This window comes from Talpa occidentalis, unplaced genomic scaffold (assembly GCF_014898055.3).
Source record: "Talpa occidentalis isolate TD23 unplaced genomic scaffold, MPIMG_talOcc4v2.1 talOcc4.7, whole genome shotgun sequence".
Lineage (NCBI taxonomy): Eukaryota > Metazoa > Chordata > Mammalia > Eulipotyphla > Talpidae > Talpa > Talpa occidentalis.
This window is the reverse complement of record NW_023605083.1, coordinates 130,613,656-130,633,436: the sequence shown is the minus strand read 5'-3', so window position 1 is coordinate 130,633,436 and position 19,781 is coordinate 130,613,656. Positions and strand designations below refer to the sequence as shown.

General features: G+C 55.0%; 1 long non-coding RNA gene across 1 annotated transcript in view; it reads left to right on the top strand.

The window, feature by feature from the left end:
- The first annotated feature begins 6,610 nt into the window (after nucleotides 1-6,610).
- Nucleotides 6,611-19,781, top strand: part of LOC119230675 (uncharacterized) — a 131,166-nt gene continuing 117,995 nt past the window's right edge. The window contains exon 1 of the long non-coding RNA XR_005121787.1: nucleotides 6,611-6,786. This is a non-coding gene — a long non-coding RNA (uncharacterized LOC119230675). The remainder of the gene's footprint in view (nucleotides 6,787-19,781) is intronic.

Sequence of the window (19,781 nt, the reverse complement as noted above, 5' to 3'; positions counted from 1 at the left end):
CTTACAAAATCTAGTCGGGGCTTCCTGCTAACTCCAGGAGAAGGTGCCCCATGCAAGCCCCAGGTTCCGAGCTCAGATCCCCACCGTATGCGCCATCCACACCCCTTCCTGTGATGCCGTATTTGATTCTGCTAGGTCTGTGAAAGGGAGAAGGTGATTTCTGGCTGGGTCCCATGCCTTCCTCACCTTCTGAAGCCAGTCTATTTCTAAGGAATATGGGTTCCTCAGGGAAAGAACTTCATGCTGTCTGTGGGAGCCCATGGGGACAGCCACCTCTCACCTGGAGGTGAGACCCTCACTCCTGTTCTGCAGAAGCACAGACCATGCTTTCCCTCCCTGGCACCACCTCCCGCCTACATCTGAGCCTCAGTTCCTTCTACATCATCCTTTGGCCAAACTTCCCTGTCTGCTTTTGATGCCTAAGTCAAGTCCTGCTTCCCCAGAGGCCCTCTTGGCTACACCGTCTCCAATGTTAGTGCATGTGCAGCGATGATTTGTTTTTGACCCAGACTGGGCCCTCTTTTGTCCTCTTGGATAGTCTTTTCTTTCCTTGTTTATTTCTTCCTTTGTTTACTTCTGATCCCAGTCTGCAAAGACTTAAGTAGGCAGTTTACTTCCTTATTGTCAACCCCCACCCCAGGACAAGGACCCCACAGCTTTGTAATTAAATCCCTCAATGCCTAGCATAGTGCCTGGGCTACTGAGTGCCAAATAGATGTTTGTTGAATGAATGAATGAATGGCCTATTGTTCAGTCAAGAGATAGAACAGATGACTGTCTTTCTTCACAGCACTTCCAGGGTACACATATCCTTTCTATATGGGGACTGCAAACTTCCTTGATGCCATAAACCATCAAAAGTATTGACTGGTAGAATGGTGTTGGCATGTAGGTGCAGGCTATTTAATTCTGCCAGCTTGGGCAGCTTGCTATAATATCAGGCTCTTGGGTGGAGTTTTGTGGGTGAGACTTCCAGGAATTGATTCACTACAATGTGGGGAGTGAGTAAGTTTGTCACACTTTCCTGCATTTCCCTGCACCGTTTACCTGCATTTACTTTGTTAGGAACCTAAGCTTGTCAGCAAAGGAAACCAGTCAAAGTGACTGGGCCCCTATAGAGAATTTTTTAAAAAAACATGTGATATACTCCTTGACCCTAAGATGCTTAGGATTTGTAGGAGGAGCCAGAAATCACATGTGTGAATAACCAGTGGTGAAAGCTGCATATTGTCAATGTTAGAGGTCCTGAGTGTGTAACAGGGTAAAGGATGGTCTGAGAAGGCAGCCACCATTGGAATGGGGTAGGGGAGACCACCTAGCAGGGTAGACCACCCAGCCTTGAGGATGAGCCTGGCACAGGGCATGCATAGTCCAGCCACTCTGTGAGGACCGAGAGCCTTCCTGGCAGGTGGAACGGCACGAGCAAGGTGGACAATGACTATGCAGAGCTGATGGAAATAAGACATTTCAAAGCGTGATTCTGGGAGACAGACCACCACAGGCACAGAGAGTCTAGAAGCCCAAACTACTGTGGGTGGTGGCTTATTTTGGACCCTTCTCAAAGCAGACACTTATTTGGGTGTAAGTAGTTCAGTGGGGAGTTTATCTTTGGAAGTGCAATTGGAGGGTAGGGGACAGGGCATCGGGAGGAAGAAAGTCAATCAATGGTAAGTTCATGGGGAGTTGCACTGAATCGCACTGGGCACCCTCCAAGTAACTGAGTAGAATAAACCTCAGAAATGCTAGAGACAGGATGGAAAAGACAGGCTCTTTATCCAGTGACTCCTCTCCCCATCGATGGGGGTATGAAGCCCCTGACGCTGCTGCGAGTTTCCTGCAAAGAGGTGAAGAAGCCTCCAGAAGGCTCCCTGGAAGTATTGTGAGAAATTGAAAGCACAAGGGAGCCTCAGCTGGCTGGGGCAATAGGGAGTTACCTGCAGGGAATGCCCGCTCGCTGCAGGGGTGCTCCGTGAAGAGTGGCTGTTGGGTGAAGGCAGATGGGAAGATGAAGATCATAATTTTGGGGCCATGAAGAGGGAGGCCTGGGCTCCTGATGTGCCCTTTACATGACCACACATGTGATCACCCAGAATTGCAATCACCCAGAAAGCTAATGGCCGGCTGGCCCTGTCCAAGACCACTTGGTGGTCCTCAGCCCCCACTTTCACTATAGCATTTTTTGCTGCAATCTGTCTGGATTTGCTTGTCTCCTGGCGATTTGCATCTCATTCCAAGCACAGACGACCCAGCCAGCCACCTGGGTTTTGTCCATTTCTGGACTCCAACTGGACATAGAGTCCTGGGCTCTTGCCTTGAGCTGTCTTCCCTTTGATATTTTTAAACATCAACACCAAATTCATCTACATATTTTCACAGCCAGGAATCATGTCCCTTCGCCTGAGAGATTCCCATGGTGCGGGACATCGGGTCAGTCTTTGACACTGTTGTATTTCCTCCATGTCCAGCTATTTCCGATCCCTCCCTTGAACTGCTAGATTAATGACAGTTACTAAAAGAGAAAAGAGGTTTCCAGAAGGAGACATGGGGTATCATCCTGTTTATTATCACAAACTCTCTGCCCAGGGGGTTCTGGTTTGATCCCTTTTTAAAAGTAGGATTACATGTGTACTTTCGTCCACTAGCAAAATGAAAACTTCAAAGAAATGTACATTGGAAGGGGCAGGCTATGGTCCCAGCCTGGGAATCTGCATTTTGAAATGAGCACGGGTGGGGGTGGGGTGGCTGTTGGGCACAGTGATGGGAATGTTGTCTCTCTGAGCTGCTCAGTGCCTAAGCCAGGAGCCACCTGCTGCTACCCAGCACTTCCAGAGCTGCCAGGGCAACTGAGGAATCCAATTTCAAAGTTGATTTAATTCATTGACATTTAAATAGTCACATTTAGGCTACTGTGTGAGATGGTGGAGCTCTTAATCCTCTTAATCAAAAACTCTCTCCAAGGCTGGGATTATGTTTTATTCATCTGTGTATTCTTTGCAGGATGGCATGTCAGAGAAACAATTATGGCAACAACATAATAATGATCATGACAATAATGCTTTATGTTACACTTAACTTGCACTTTGGGGACAGACTCTTTCATATGTATTATCTTCTGGAAGCTTCCTGGTAGCCCTTCTATTGGCTACCTGGAAACAATATTTTGTGAGTGCTGGCTTTGTGCCAGGTACTGTCCCACATGCCTTCCACGTGTGCCTTCAGACAACCCCATGGATCACCTCCATTCTGCAGAGGATGGCACTGAGGCCTGGGCTGGTCAGGTCCCTGCCTGAGTCACTCAGCTAGAGGGCTAGCTCTGGGTTTCGAGCCTAGGATCCAGTCTTGCTCCAGAAGATCCAGAAGACCTGCTGTGTAGAACCTGGCACTTGGCTCCTGAGAGAGAGCATCGTCTTGTGTAGCTTTTTCCTTTTGACAAGCAGGTGAGGGCCTCCCTGGTGGTGCAGGGGTTAAGACACAACTTATGAAGCAATCCACACCCACTGCAGCACGAGTTTGATACCTGGCCAGCCAGGGAGCAACCCACATGGCACAGCAGACCTCCCCTCTCTCCCCGCTGCTCCCCTCAGCAGTGGATTTCAATCAATCTGCCTGGTCTTTTTCCCACTCTGTCTCTGGTGAATCTTCTCACCCCCCACATCTCTGGCCTGTACCCCAATTCTTGTATAAAAATAAATCTTAAAAGAAAAAAAAAAGCAGGTCTGACAATGGAAAAGTAACACTTTCCCCAAAGCCTGAGCCAAAGACCGTGATATGCACATCCTGTCACTTAGAGATTCACAGGATGTGGGCAACAGGCGGGTCCTGGGTTTTGTTGAGTTTCCGCCATGTCTCGTGGGTATTGATGGATGGAGGGAAGGTGCTGGGTTTAGGGCCCTAGTGTCCCAAGCCAGGTCCATCCTGCTCTACTCCAACCATCACGCTTACCCCTTGCCCCTCCTTTCTGACCCTTTTACATCGAGCACCTTGCTCGTCGTCATTGCAGAACTGGTAAAAGCATCTCTTGCAGCGAGAGGGAGTAGGGTGGGGGAGAGAAGAGCATGGGTGGGGCAGGAAGGTGGCGGAAGGACGGACAGGGGAGCAGGAGGACTCACTGGATTCCTGACATTTACTGGATGCCAGTTATTGACAAGGCGCTGAGCTGGGTGCTCTCTGCCTGTTCAACCGCATTCTCATACCTGCTTGTGCAAGCACTCACTCTTCCAGGAACAAACTCCAGTGCAACGGGGACAAGTGTGCAAAGATTCTGCGCCCGCTGCTGGAACTGTATAGACCCACAATCTGGAAATATGGAATAGGGCGGAGATTGGGGTTTGAGTCCTGACACTGCCATTGATTTGCTCTGTGTCATTAAGCAAGCTGCGAACTCCTCCCAGCTTTGATTTCTTTGTCTCTGATACAGAATTAATAATAGCACCTACCATTGGGAAATGATGTGACATGATCCATCATCAATGTTGAGGACAGTGCCTGGTAGATAGTGAGTTCTCAGAGGACATCAGTGCCTGTGCCACTGGCATTGGCAAAACCTGTGCAAACAAGTCAAGAACCCCATTGCAAGCACTGCAGCCAATAGCACATCCTTAATAAGCCCCGACTGTGAGCAATCATCTCAATGATGAGGATGGGATAACTTGGATAACTGCTTATTGATTTCACCTGTAATTTTGTGCACAATGAGGAAGTATGTTTTCTTCACAATTCTCAGATATATTAACTTGAAATTTAGCGCGCTAATTCTAAATGGAACATGGAAATGCAGAGTTCCAAGGAGATCCGAGGAACTCTTGAAAAGAGACAAATTGGATGAAAATTCACCAAATAGTAGGACACATGAATTTTGTAAGAAGTAAATCAGCATGATACTGTTACAGAGTTAGAAAATTTGACCCAGGGAGTGGAATTGAATAAGAGCCTATTCCAAGAGAGGGGAACTTGATCCGTGAAAGAGATGATACTGTAATTTTTTGCCAACTTTAAGGGGGTGAGATATTTAAAAAGATTTTACATATATTTTGACTTTTTTTTTTTTTAATAGAGGCATGTTTTATTTATTTATTTGTTTGTTTGTTCGTTTTGTTTCGTTTACACATGCACTGGGTACAGTCAGAAGCGCGGGAGGGTGAGAGAATTCACCAGAGCCAGAGCGGGGAGCAGAACAGGCAGAAGGACCGAAGTACACTGCTGAGGGGAGCAGCGGGCGGCAGGAGAGGTCTGCGCGCCATGTGGGACCCTCCTCTGGTGGCCGGGGAGCAGCCGGGGATCGAACCGGTGCCGCAGAGGCTGCGGGCAGCTTCGCAACCCAGCGCTCAACCGCTGCGCCACCGGGGAGGCCCTATATTTTGACTTTTAAAAGAAGATTTCATTTTCAAATGGATTATAGGACAGTTGCAAATATAGTAACAGAGTTCCCACATATCTCCTACCCACTTCACCCATTGTTATTTTTTATTAGTAGGGTCCATTTGTAATAATTAAGGAATCAATATTAACACATTATTGCAGATGAAAGTTCATACTTTATTAATATTTCCTGACTTATTATCTTATGTGGCCCAGGGCACCACATTGCATTGGACTGTTGTGTCTCCTTGGGCCCCTCTGGGATGTGACAGTCTCAATCTCAGCTTGGATGGGACCCTCTCAAACTTTGTTTGTTTTGATGACCTTGCCAGTTTTAAGGCCTACTGCTGAGGTCTTTTGTGCACTGTCCCTCCACTGACAATTTTTCATGACCAGATGATGAGGAGTCACATTACACCTCCCACCCCTTCCACACTTACCCTTGGCAGGAAGTCACTATGGGCAACCTGCCCCGGAACAGAAAGTTATGGGCAGAAGAGCTACATGCATTTTTGGAATTCTGCAGATTTGCTTATTTCCCCTTCATATCTTTATGTACCCAAGCATCAAATGCTATCCATAGAGACCCATGACTATTTCTCTCATCCCTAGGGTTATAACCCTACCCAATTATAATTAATTAATTACCTACGAAGGAAGGGCCAGGGAGGGTTGCTGTGGCGGGCATACCCCACCCATTTCTAAAGGGGGTTTTGCGTTTGCGGCGACGAGGAAGCGCGAACTACATCTCCCAGGAGGCCTTTCGGCCGCGTCTCCGCCCCGCCCTCTCCCCGCCCCGCCCCGCCCTCTCCCCGCCCCTTGCCCCGCCCCTCCCGCGCCTTTGGTATTTAAGGGCCGAAAGGGCCGCCGCGGGCAGAGCGCTGCGGCGGCGCGCGCGGGCGGGGAGCTGCTGCGGGCCGGGGCGCAGCTTCTCCCGCTCCCCGAGCTCCTCTGCCCCGCGGGCGTCCACCCCCCGCCGCCCGGGGCCTGCGGACCTGCAGCCCGAGGCTGAGCGCGGCGCTTCCCCGGGCGCTTCCCTGGACCGGGCGGAGGGTCCCCCGGGACCTCGGCGCGCCCCGGCGGTGCCCAGCGGGGACGCGCGAGGGCCGGCGTCCGGCTGCTGCCCGCGGGGCGCCGGGCACCCCCTCTCCGCGCCGCCCCGCGTCGCAGCCCGACCTCGGACGCGGGAGCGCGGCCCCTTGGGGTCCCCCGCGCCCCACTCCCCGCGCCCTCCCCAGCCCCGCGCGCGGAGGCCGGGCTGACCCCGCGCTGCGGCCCGAGACGGAAAGTGGGGACGGGGCTAGGGGCTCCGGACCCCGAACGTGGATTACTTGGTGCTTCTCTGGCCGGCCGGCATCGGAGGACCCCGACCTCGCCCCTCTCCAGCGCGGGGTTCGCTGCGCAGCCGTCGGGGCGCGCCTGGACGGGGTAAGTGTCCCGGCCTCTCCGGGCAGGGGGTTCATTGGACGTGTTTTACCCCCGCGCCCCCCACTCCCGGCCCGTCCCCACGTCGCCTTTAGGTCTCCGGGCCTGGGTTGAAATGTTCGTTCTTGTGCTGGACATCCTCTGGGGGGCAGGTCACCCGGCCCGCGCCTCCCGGCGGAGCTGGTTGCTGGGGCGCAGTGGGCAGTGCCTTTAGTCCCCGAGGCTGCCCCCCTGGACCCAGCCCCAGCCTGGGAACGGGACCCCGCGTCCTCAGCGTCCTTTCCTCCTGTCGGGCTGTTATTTCAGGAATGCTGTCTCCTGGGCGAGCTTCCTGGCCATCCCCACGTAGCCACTGGCCATCCCCATGTGGCTGCAGCCTGGAGTCCCTCTCCTGTTGGCCGTGGGGATGGAGCTTTCCTGAGGGCCCTGGTCGCTGGTGCCCTGGCGAGCTGCTTGACTTTAAGGACTGGCCACCATCTGGTGCCCCCCAGGGCAAGCTTTCTGAATGGGTGAATGGGTGGAGATGGCAGGAATTAGGTCCAGTGGTTCGCGCTTCCCTACCGCCTTCTACCCTCCGGGCACCTGGAGGTCTCCTGGTGGAAGTGGGGACTGAGGCTTAGTCCAGAGTTCCAGCATCTCCCCCAGCGCACTCTCTCCTGCTCTTGTCCTTTTGTGTCTGTGCTGTGCTGGGCACTGTGCTGTCTGTCAAGGAGGACCCAGCAACACATGTTTGTTGAATGAATGGCTGAACGAGGGCCTTGATGTTCAGATGATCCAGGGTCCTGCTTTTCCTCCTCCACCTTGGCACTGGTCCTCAACCCCAGGACCTCCTCTGTGTCCTGGACGTGCTGGACTAGAGGTGGGGTCTTCTTCCCGCTCCGGTCCCTCAGCTCCTTTGGCAGCCTGTCTGTCATGGTCTGTTTCCCCACCCCGAAGTCCCTCCTGCAGTGAAAACTTCTAGAAGCTGTGCGGGTGCTTGTGCTCTTTGAGCACCTGCTTGGCAGAAAAGGCAGGGGCAGATCCACAGGTAGAAAAAGGCGATGTGTGGGTGCTGCCCCCACACAGGAGCCTGTGCCTCTGGCCACACCCGGGGGCTGGAACTCCTCACCCCACAGATCCTGGGAGACTAACTGTGGAAACTGACCTGCAGCTCCGCCCCCTCCACCAGGTCTGCTTTTCAAAGTAATCCACGCTCTTTCTCTTTTACAGAGAATCGCAAAAAAAAAAAAAAAAAAAAGTGCAAAAAGCAGGGAGAAAACCCTCCCGTCCCCACAACAATGCTGGCAATTTGACATATTTCTGTTGCTGAAATCCTGCCATTTTGTTTCCTGCTTTTCTCCCTCGATTTTATTGAACAGTCCCTTATGCAGTGTCTGCCTGGCACTGTACCCTGCTTCAGGCTGGCATCAGAATTTGCTTGACAATCCCCCTATTGTTGGGCACTCAGCTGGCTCCAGATTCCTTCCCCAGAAGCCGTGCATTGGCGAGTGCATCTTTTGCCCATAGGATTTGCCCATGGTTTAGATGTGTGCCTTTGGAAAATTCCCAGAAATCATTAACTTTGCTTGATCAGAGTCCTGTCTGCATTAAAGGAATGCCCTTCTGGGTGGCTGTTTCTGGAGGGGGGCGGGGGGCTCTTGGAGCAAGAGCTACACTTAAGCCATGAGATGCACCCCCTCCCCCGGAAGGTATACCATTGGCACTGGGGAAGTGCACCCCTGAGGAATGCTGTGGTTTGTCCCGTTCTGTTTTCCTGCAGCTAGCTGAGAGTTGATGGGCACTGGTGTGAGAGTAACGTAACATTTGCCTGCAGACTATGATGGAAGTGGTTTTAATGGCACCAAAGATGAAGTCTCCCTGGGCAGCTGGATCAAAAATGCTGAACTTTGAGCCCCACTCCTGATGTATGGGGGGGTGGGTAGGGACAGAGAGGCATTGAAGCACCCATGCTCGATAATTTAATCCAAAATGCTTAGGCCTGGAAACCTCTATAAAAACCCTAAAGGGCAGAAGTTGGTGACCTTCTGGGTTAGTTTGGGGACGGAGGGGGTTTGGAGAGCACCTGGAAGCCCTGCGCCCCTCCCCCACTGCTGGCCTGCCTCTCATCCATCCTGCAGCCCCTGAGTTACATCCTTTCATAATCAATCACTCATCTAGTAGATTTTTTAAAAATGCTGTTTTTTAAATGAACTTTCAATTTTGATATGAATCTCGATTTATAGAAATGTTGCAAAATAGTAGCCTACCCCTTCACCCAGCTCTCCAAACACTCATGTTTTCCACATTCAGTCTAGTGCGCGAGCCAGGGGCTGCCTTCCACGGCGGGAAGACTTTGAACTCATCTTCAGGCTTCATTCAGATTTCTCCTGTGGTCCCCGTGTGTCCTTTATCTGGTCCTGGATCCATTGATTTTTTTTTTTTTTTTAAGATTTATTTATTTATGCATACAAGAACTGGGGTAGAGGCCAGAGGTGCCAGGGGTGAGAGGATTCACCGGAGACAGAGTGGGGAGCAGAACAGGCAGATCGACTGAAGAGGAGCAGCAGAGAGGAGCAGCGGGTGAGATAGAAGGGGTCTGCTGCGCCATGTGGGTTGCTCCCTGGCTGGGGATGGAACTCGTGCTGCAGAAGCTGCGGACAGCTTCAAAGTGCAGTGTCTTAACCAGGGAGGCCCTGGATCCATTGATTTTAATTTTACTTTGATTTGCTTTTGTTTTATGCTGAATTTATTCCCAGGCCATAAGCTTTCGTTTCTTCTGGGTATCTTTTTTCTGCCGTGCAACCTATTCTGGTTCAGGAACAATCTGCTCTTTTTTGGGAACCGTGTCTCCATGTCGGGGCTCGTCCAACCATGAGCTCTAAGTTCTTTGACACAGCTGGGTGCTCCCTTCATCTGGATGTGCTCAGTGGCCAGAGATTCTGCCCCTAAACCCTAAGGTCAGCATTCTCGGCATTAAGTCTGTGGAGTGAAGATTTGGGCCACTGACCTTTGTGTCCAGCCCCTGTTAGGCCTGAGCCCCTGCCAACTCCACTGTTGTAGTACATCTGCGTTCACGGGTGTGTGCATGTGTGTGTGCACACATGTACGTGTGTATGCGTTTGCCACCCCACTGTGTAAGGATGGAATGGCCCGCATCCCCTCTTCGGAGCATTGTCCCAAGACAGTGGTGACCGTTAGCACATGCGCCCCTGGGCAGTTTCACGAATGTTCTTACAATGGACACGAGGGATAAAGGGAGTGAGAGAATTGCTGCAGAACATCTTTTTTAGAATCACTTTATTGAGGCCTGATGGACAGTGTGGACACCTTGGTGAGTGTGGTGACAAGTGTGTCCCTTGAAACCGTGGCACTCTTCCCTGCCATAAATATCTGCCACCTCCAGAGCTTTCTGGAGGTTTCCGTACCCTCTTCATTACTATTCATTTGTGAGAAGGACACGTAACTGAAACTCCCCCTCTGGAGAAGGTCTCAAGTTCAGAGGTCACTCCCATCTTCTTTCCCAGGTTAGTTTGCCCCTCCTCCCTCTCTCTAGCCCACGAGCAGATAGCTGTCACCCTCCGAGGCCCAGAGGGTGAGGGGTCCTCACCACAGTGGGAGAATCATCTTTGCACCCCACTTTCTTCCCAAACCTCCACCAGGAACGAGACCTTGAGTGAAAATCAGGTGACTGCCTGATCTGTCCTGGCATGTCCTTTGGGGGCTGGGTGGAGGGTGCATCCGGTGTGCGTGAGAGCCCGGTGCCAAGCCCCAGATCCGCCACTGACAAGTCCTGCGTGCAGTACCTGTGCGGGTGACTCACGGCTGCAGCAGGAGGGGATGTCGGGGTGCTGGGTGTGCAGGCCCAGCAAGGAGAGCATTTCCTGGTTGTCTGGCAGAGGTAAAGGAGCCTGTGTTCTAGCTCTAATCTCTGTCTTGTCAAGCAATCTTGGGCTGGGAGGTGGTTATTATTATTATTATTTTTTAAGGGCTTTATTTCTCTAGAGAGGGTTGAGGAGAGCCAGCCTGAGGGGTTTTGGGAAGCAAGGTGGATGGAGCTGCCCCAGTGCCTTTGCACCTGAGAGCTCCGTGAAGCTGAGGTGGTCTCTGAAAGTGGTGCTTCTCCTGCCCCATAACAGGCCTCCCTTGTACCAAACCCGCCCCCCTGGAATATGCAGTGAGCAGGGTCAGGTGCCCCAGCGGCCTGTCACTTCTAGCCCGGGGTGACTGCCCCCAGAGTGAAGGTGGTGCTTGCTTGGGGGGAAGGAAGTTTTGAGGGTGCTGAAATCTCAGCAACACAGCCTCGTGGGACTCAGTTTCTCTGTGCCTGTCAGCGTACAGTTGCCTACCTTGATTTTCTTTTTCTCTTTGAAACTCTCAACTGTCCAATTAAGGATTATGATGTCTGCCCTCCCCCCTCCCTCTCTGTCTGTCCCTCTCCCCTGTCTGTCCCTCTGCCCTGCCTCCCTGTGCCCTGTGCTCCGTGAGGTCACAACGGGAAGTCTTGGTGGGAGGAACTTGGGGGTGTTGTGATCAAGCCCTGCAAGGCCCTGTCTACCCCTGCATGTCCCTCTCCTGGGTGACTCCTCACCTCCTCACTGGGTCTTTTCTCCACAGCAGCAGCTCTTCCCAGGCTGAAGACAGGCTCCTGGTCTTCAAGTATTCTTATGATTCGCATCAGAATAAATGACTGGGTGATCTTGCTGAAGATGTGTATTCTTGGCAGCCACCCCCACCTGCCCCTCACCTTTGTCAGCTCTGATTTAGTGTGTGTGAGGGCAGAGGAGTGCTCAGGTCTCTGGGTGTTTAAGACGTTCCCCTGGACTTTCTACAGAAGGAGGGAGTAGGCTGACGTCTCCCCAGCCAAAGCAGGAATGGAGCCTTTTCTCGCTGAAGCTTCCCAAGCCAGGAAGCTTCTCTCTTTGTCTTCCTCCAGGAAGACTTCCTGGCTTACACCACCTGGTCTGGAGCCCCACATGCACTTATTTGATGCAGATCTTGAAATGGGGTGCCCTTCGTGCTTGGTGAGGTCAGAAGTGACTGCCTTTGGAAGACGATAGATAGAGTGTGCGTTTCTGGATTTCAGGAACACCTCAGGTCTGCAGCCTGCCCTCTGGTTGGTGAATTTCCTGGGGAGCTTGGGAGCTGCCCCTTAGTAGGCAACTTCCTGGTGCATTGTGTGCCCCCCCACACTATTGTCGTCACAGAGCGGGGTGGGGTCCCCCAACGCCACCTTCACACCCCTTCTCACAGGGTAGGACCCCGCAGCTCCCAGACAAGAGTGCCACAGAGTCCTGGACACATTCCCTCCCTTTGAACTATGCAGAATCACCTGGTCTCCTGGGCTCCACCGATGCCCTTTGGGCCTGGAGACCAGTCTGATTGCGCACGTGACTCTGGCAGGAGGGAGCCTGCGCCCAGGAGGAATGCTGAAGCCGCACGTTCCGCGGAGAATTCTTTTCATGATGTGAATCACGTCCTCCGGGGCCGCGCTGTCTGTACAGGTTTTGACATTGGTGTCTTGAAACCCAGCACCTTCGCGGCTGGTGAGACAGAAGTGGCCGCGGCCGGGAGGATGAGGGTCTGGGGCCCGGATCTGCAGGAACACATGGCCCTCAGCCTCGGTCCTCAGGTCTCTACCCTATTTGGGCTTGGAAAATGCTCCTTTCCAGGGTCTGACTTGAATGATTTTCTGAGGGTTTCTTTGCCTGCAAAGTGGATTCTTGACCTCATTTCACTGTAGCCACCCCGCTGGACCGAGGATCCCAAGTAGGCCAGGCCAGGCCAGACTCTGTCCCCTGCCCACCGCCCTGGCAGGCGCCCCAGCAGGGAGTTCCGCGTGTGGCTTCTTGGCCACGTGTGGCCTTGGGCCGGGGGCAGCCTGACTGGACCGAGCGTCTCTGTGGGGCAGGGCTTCTGGGTGGGAAGGAAGGAAAGTCTCGGATGCTGCAGTCTGTGGTGAAACCAGCAGGAACTCTGAGTTTTTGTGTCTGATGTTGCACCTTCTCCACTTAATTATTTAAAAACACACACACACTTTTTTTTTTTTTTTTTTAATGGTTGTAAAATACACACAGCACAGAGTTTATCATCATCACCGCCTGGAAGGGGCCGGGCAGCTGTCACCCGTGGCTTCCTCAGCAGCTCCCCACCCTCCTGTCCACAACTTTTTTGTCACCCTGAATGGAAAACTGCCCCATGTCACACCCTGCCCCCCTCGCCAGCCCCTGGCCAGCCCCTTTTGCCTGTCTCCAAGGGCCTCCCATAAGTGGACCCGGCCCCTCTGTCTGCGTTCACCCCAGGAACGCCCTCAAGGTGCTCCAGTGCCTGCTTGAGCACAAGGTGAGACGTGAGAGTTTGGCTCCCTCAGAGAGCACCTGCAGTGGCTGCCTAAGAGAGCACCTCTTTTCTGGGGTTTTCTTCCCAAAGCTCCGTGTGAGCCTAGAAAGCCCCACTGGGCCTGTTTGTCACTGGACGTCCCCAGAGCCTGTCCAGCTGGAGGCATTGGCAGCAATGGGTTTAATGGCCTCGGGGACCAGCTGGCTTCCCCCTCTGCCTGCCTGGCTCTGCGCTACCCCCGTGGTGGACGAAAGTGACCTTGTGTCCCTGGACCCCAGGGAACGTGGTGGCAGCAGGAAACGAAGCTGTTCTGGCAGGACAGGATCAACCAAGTGTCTCCCCAGGGAGTGCCTTCCTGTGGCCGCCCAGCTGTCACCCCTCCCATGTCCCCTCCCTCCCTGGGACCTTCCCCAGGGACACCCCCCGCCCCCGCCCCCATAGGCTTCACACCAGGCTGCTTTGGTGGCCCCGGGCCACTGTCGGTTTCTCTGGGTCCAAGGGCATCTGTAACGCTGGCAGGCTAGCTGGGAAAATTTAGATGTTTGGGTTTTTAATTAACTTTCTCCAGTGGAAAGCAGGGATGTGGTTAACCAGAGGGTGAGGTGGTCCCGGCACCTCATTCCTCTCTGACCACTGGGCTTTTCCGCCTTTCCTGGAATTGCCTTCCTCGGCACTCTGCTCCCCGCCCCACGTGGCCTCTGAACGTGGCTCAGTTCCCTTTTTCCAGAGCCTTTTTCTCTGCCTTTCCTGACCACTGGTGTCACCTGTTGCCTCAACTAGACCCAGCCCCAAGGCCCCACCTGCGCAGCCATGCTCTGGGGCGCAGAGAGAAGCCGCCTCCACAGGCCCGGCAGGTCTCCTGTCCTCTGCTCCTGGGTCTGGGCGCTGTTCTCGCCGGCGGGAGAGGTGCGGGGTTTTGGAGGCTGAGAACTGTCCTAGGACCCCGGGGCTTTGAAGGACAGAGCCTCATGGCTCTACCCAGCCTTGGCACCCACCAGTGCTGGGGTCTCACCCCCTACGTCACCCCTGTCATGGGACTCAGTACAAGGCTCAAGGCCTCCCCCTCTATAACAGGAGGGGCATTTTAGATGCACGTACAGAGATCCAGGGTGAATCAGCTTCAACAGTCGGGTTTTGGGGTGCCTGTTAGCAGTGCTTTTGGGTGATTTTTGGCTCTTTTTCACCATTTCTTTTCATTCTCTCTTCCTTACATGAGCCCGTCCTTCAGGTTCCTTCCCCGGTGGGGATGGAGGGTGGATGTTCGCAGGTCTCCGAATATCTTGGCCTCTGAATTCCTGAGGGCCGCCCTGTAGCCATGGTCACATCACCCCTGGAGGTGGGGCGCACTGAGCCCCCTCCTGCTATCCATGCTTCACTCCTGCCTCTGGGGGTGCAGGCAGCGTCCCTCTCCTGTAATGGACACTGAGGCCTAAGCTCAGGAGGCAGGAGAGATGCAGAGAGAAACCATGTGTTTGCCGTGAATTTGCTGCCGGATCACACACTGGATTGCTGGCTTTGGGGGCTTCCAGGTCGTCTTGTTTGCCTTTGTTGACCAGGTCCTTGGGGAGTGCCTGGGCCGCTGGGTACTGCTCAGTCCAAGTTGAAGGACGCACACGCGGCGTCAGTCTCCTGAGTTTCTGAACCTGAGGGTCCATTGTGCAGGGGGTTCTGTCCTGCGCCATCAAGAGGCGGGAACGTGGCTCTTGGATCTGAGACCAGCCTTGCAGAGGGTGGCGTGACTGGGCTCTCATTTACCTACACAAGAGTTGTTACTGCAGAGGCGACTTGACCTTGGGGTGCTCCTCGCTGGTTCTGAGCTTCCATACCCAGCTGGTGCTGCTCCCAATCTCCCAGCAGAGGCAGGTTCTGTTCTCTCCATGGGGTAAAAATCCCCGTCACGGGGCCTGGGGCTGATGGATTGTGTGAATGCATGCTGGGTTCTGTGTCGGGCAGTGGGATTAGACACAGGCTGGTGGTGGCCATGCGTGGCCTGTCCTGGACCAGTCACTCAAGTGGTTCCTGTCAAGTGGTTCCCTGATGTGGGGGCCCCATGCTTGAGGAGGCTGTCATCTCCAGCCCACCCAGCTGAAGGTGGGGAGCCTGATCCCTCTGCGTGCAAACACACAGGTGGGCCTTGTTTGAGGATCCCTGATGCTTGCTCACAGGCTGGGTGAGCTCTGTAAGGAAGTGGCTGCCCTGCTGTGCCATGGGGGAGAAAAGCTCATTGTCATGTTGATAGATTCTTTCTACGGAAGCTTGGGCCTGAATAGCCTTTTTTAGGGCAGGTGTGTGAAGTGGGAGGTGGCCTGGTTGTCATGGTTACAGGAAAGCCTGTCCTAGCTGCTCAGAACTGTTGTTCCACTTAACACACCATGAAGCTGAGGCTCCCCCAGATTAGACACTGGCCCAGAGTCACCTGCTGGTTAGTGGCAGAACCAGGACTTGGTCTGCGTCTTGCCGCTTCCAGCTCCAAGTTGGATCCCTGCTTGTCTTGGAAAGTGCTAGAAATCATCCATCAGGTGGGTTTGATAACGTCTTTGGGTATGAACACCCTTCAGCTCTGCTACCCCAGTGACCCACCGACAGCTTTTAAGTGGTATTTCCTCCCTGCCGATGGAGACAGACCCTTGCACCCTTTAGGAACCCGGTGGGAAACAGATTTCTTCCTTCACGGAAGATAGTGAAGTCCACGTTAGATAATCAACAAGATTCATTGGAAGAATCCTCTCCTAGAGTTTCCCTGACGAGAACTCTCATTAACTGCTCCCCAGTTCAAGACATCGCCTCGGTTCTCCGTCTGCAGATGCCCAGTCTGCTCTGGAGAGCATGAGCGATTACACCATCACCCAGTGGCAAGCTCGGGCCGGACTCTGAGGTGGGTCTGTCTTTAGAGCCGGCGTGTTTCCCAACTGGTCACTTAGGAGTCGCACGTGTCCAGACCCCACTCCAGTATCCTCGAGGCCGGTGTTGAACCCCAGAGGGGCGTGGAGGCCAGGGCATGTCCTCGCTGGCCTTAGAGGGGTGATTCCAGGCAGGCCCCAGCACCCTTGCTTCACAGGGCTGATCGCTGGGGACCGTGCAGCAGGGTCCTGCAGGTGGGTGAGAATAAGGTGCTTTCTGCCCGCTGGTGGCTCACGTCCTGGATCTGGGGGGCAGCCTGGGAGCTGCAGAACAAACAGGGGTGCCCTTGGAATCCTGCTCAGGGGGTTGGCTGCCAGGTCTGCTTGGTTTAGGTTGTTCTTCAGCAAGAGTGGCCTTGTAACCTGATGTTCCGGGAGGACGTCCTGGCCGCACCCCTTCCCTCCCCCAAACTCCCTCCCCTCCCCTTAGCAAAAAGAAAAAAAAGAAAGCCTCCCCTTTCAGCATCCTGGTCTTTAAGAATTCTCTCCATGCTAGCCCTGGGACAGAGACCCTTCTGTGAGAGTCGCTGGAGGCTTGTCCTCGGTGACACCCCGCCCCCCACATTAAAAGACCATCGAACAAGCTCCCCATTCTCCTCTGGAGAGGGTCCCTCTGTCCCAGGCCAAGCCACTCTTAAGGGAGCGTTTATCCTGGGACACTCAGTTCACAAAGCCTGCTGGAGTGTCAGATAAGCTTGCTCAGCCCTGGGGGGAGGACAAAACCCCCTTTATCCGGGCCCCACGGGGGAGGCCAATGGAGACTTTGTGTGGAGAGCAAGGGTCTGAGCAAACAGCGGAGGGGGCTGGGCAGGGGGTGGGGGAGAGAGCTGAGGGGTGATTGTCTTATTTTATTTCTAGGGGAGAACTCGTCTTGGGGCCCTGGGCCCTGGCTCTGCCACCGGCAGTTCTTGGAACATTGGTCTTGGTTTGCCGGGGAGAAACGCCCGGTGTCGCGCGCCTACGACCTTTCTCCCTTTTGGATAGGGAGACACCCACCGTTCAGGGGCCCAGGCCCCGAGTGTGTGTGTGTGTGTGCGCTTGTGCTTGTGCATGTGTGTGTGCACGCGCGCTCCGTGTTAAGGTGTGCACGCCCCATCCGAGTGTGTGCGTGTGTGGGGTATGGGCGTAAACACCCCCTCTTGGCCCACGTGTGGGCGTAGTCTGTGCGGGCAAAGCCTCTCACATGAAGAGACATTTCTCATTGGGCCTTGAGCGCCTCCGAGGGGCTCAGCGCTGCAGCCACTTCTCAGCCCTGACGGGGCTACAGACCTGGCCGGGAAGGCTCAGAGAGGCCAAGGGTCTGCCCAGTATCACCCAGCAGTGAGTGCTTGAGGTCCAGCCCGTGGTGTCTGATTCTAAAGCCTCGGCAGAGGCCCGGGGGCAGCTGAAGGGGGGCTACCAAGGGGCCCCGGGTCACCAAGGGCCCTGCTGGTCTTGCCCTCTGGCCTCAGCTTCAGTTTTGGTCCATCCGCCACCTCCCCAGCGTTCCCAGGCCCTGCACCCAGCTGCTGTGCAGGGATCGTGCCACTTGGGTGCCCAAGAACAGAGGTGTAGCCCTTGCCTGCCCGGTGCCCTGGGGGGGCTCGGCCTTCCTGCTGGGGAGCTGCAGAGAGAGGCCAGAGGCGGCAGCGGCCCCAGCTCTGCAGCTACTTGCTCCGAGCTCTGACCCCATGGGCACAGCCATGCCTGTTCCCCACCCACCACCGGGCTGAGGCTCTGGCGGCTGTCTCATAAGCTCTGGAACAATCCACGTGTTAGTGTGTTGGGACGGGGTGACGCGTGTGTCTCATTTTGGCTCGTTGCCCACATGCTGGCACAGCCGTGCCCGGATGACCAGAACAGGCCCTCCGTGAGGATGCTTCTTTCTGGAGGGCACTGGCCCCTTCCGGAACACACAGGATCGGCCCCGTGGATGCGGCTAGTGGGGGGCAAAAGTCTGTGCTTTTTCAGCCTTTACCGTGTTCGTTGCTGACTTTTTCAGGACCCCAGGGCTCCCCTGTTGGTGAAGGCCGGTCATGGGGAGGCGTCCTGAGCACCTTCCTGTAGGTGCTTGGCCTCGTTAGTTACCCCTTGGTGGTTCCCTTCCAGCCAGGCCTCAGCAGGAGGAGAGGAGGCGCTGGGTTGTGGGGTCCCCGCTGCTGGCCTGGGCTGAACCCTCACCTGCATCACGTGGCAGGGGCGCCTTCGGAGCAAGCAGCTTCTCTCGCCATGACATGCGCCTGCTGCTGCTTCCCGGGGAGGGCGACTTTGGACAGGGAGGGGAGCTGGGCCGCCAGCGAGTCCGTGCCAGGGTGGGGTGTTGTCATTTATTAGGTCTGCGAAAACAATACAGGGTTTGTCTCTAGGGTCCAGCGTGCCTGGGGAGACACGCCAAGATGGGCTCAAGCAGAAAGAAAACAAGCACAGGTCTGACGAAAATGTGGTGACCCCGGGAGCAGGCAGAAAAGCACCTTTGTTCAGGGAGGCCAGGGCGAGAGGGGGCCGGGGAGGCAGGCAGGGAGAAGGTGCAGGGAGGCTCCCCACGTCTCTCCTGGGGACCGGGCCCCTGAGGGGCTTGAGAGACCAAGCTCATGCATGGACTTTTCTGGAGGGGTGGGGCTTCACGCCTTGCATTCTGGGGCAGATTTGGGGGCCACATCTCTCAGCTCTTCTCCCCAAGGGGGACCCTAGCGAAGGTGCCACTGAGTCCCTGGGGGCTAGGGAGGGAGGAGGGAGAGAGGAGTCTGCCCTGATCTGGGGGTCCTGCTCGGCTCCTGCTCGGCAGGGCTGCACGGTCTGAGTGGGGACACAGAGCCCAGAGTGGGGTGGGGGGGGCCTCGGCGTCTGGGGAAAAGGATGCTGGGGGGGGAGTCGGGGGTCCCCCCTGGCTGCAGGAGGAAGCAGACAGATCTTCCTTTGAGGGCGCTTCCTTCTCAAGCCCCCCAGGGCCACCCTGGAGCTGTTCTCCACTAGACCTTCTCTTCTGCAGACACACCTGCCGCTCTCTGTAGACGTGGACCCACAAACCTAACGACGGGCTTTTCCTTCTAACTAATGGTTTGCTTTTAAGCCAGAGGGGCTGGCAGACCTCTCGCTGGCTGCCCATCACCCTGCCCTTTTGGAGAAGCGCTGTCGCCCCTGACGTGACCCCGCAGCCCTTGGCCAGTCTGCCCTTGGCTAGGGGAGGACTCCAGGGGACGCAGCGGCCCCTGAGAGCAAGAGCAGGTGCTGGGGAGGGTCTCCTGCTGGGACAGCACCCTGATGCCTGAGAGAAGCCAGTGCTGGTGACCGTGGACTGCTGTCCCCGGCCAGTGGGGCTGGGATGGAGGCCCCGGGGCTGGTGTGGACACCATACTGTGGCGGTCTCCACATGGGTCGTCAGAGTCCCACAGGGAGGCTCTGGTGTTTAACCCTGTGAGGACCTTCTGAGAAGGTGGTTGTGCACCACTGAGGTGATGCCCTTGGTCCTAAGCGCCACAGTATCAGCCGGTAACAGCCATCGTGAGCCCCACGTGAGCCCCATTCTGGGTTCTGAGCCTCAATTATCCTAAGGCACACACACCCGAGGCCTGCTCAGACATGCGTGTGTGCCCAAACACACACGCATTTGCAGGGATTATTATCCCTATTTTATTTTTTTAAAGATTTATTTATTTATGCATATAAGAGCTGGGGTGTAAGCCAGAGGTGTGGGGGGTGAGAGGATTCACCAGAGACAGAGTGGGGAGCAGAACAGGCAGACTGACCGAAATACACTGCTGAGGGGAACAGCGGGGAGACAGGAGAGGTCTGCCATGCCGTGTG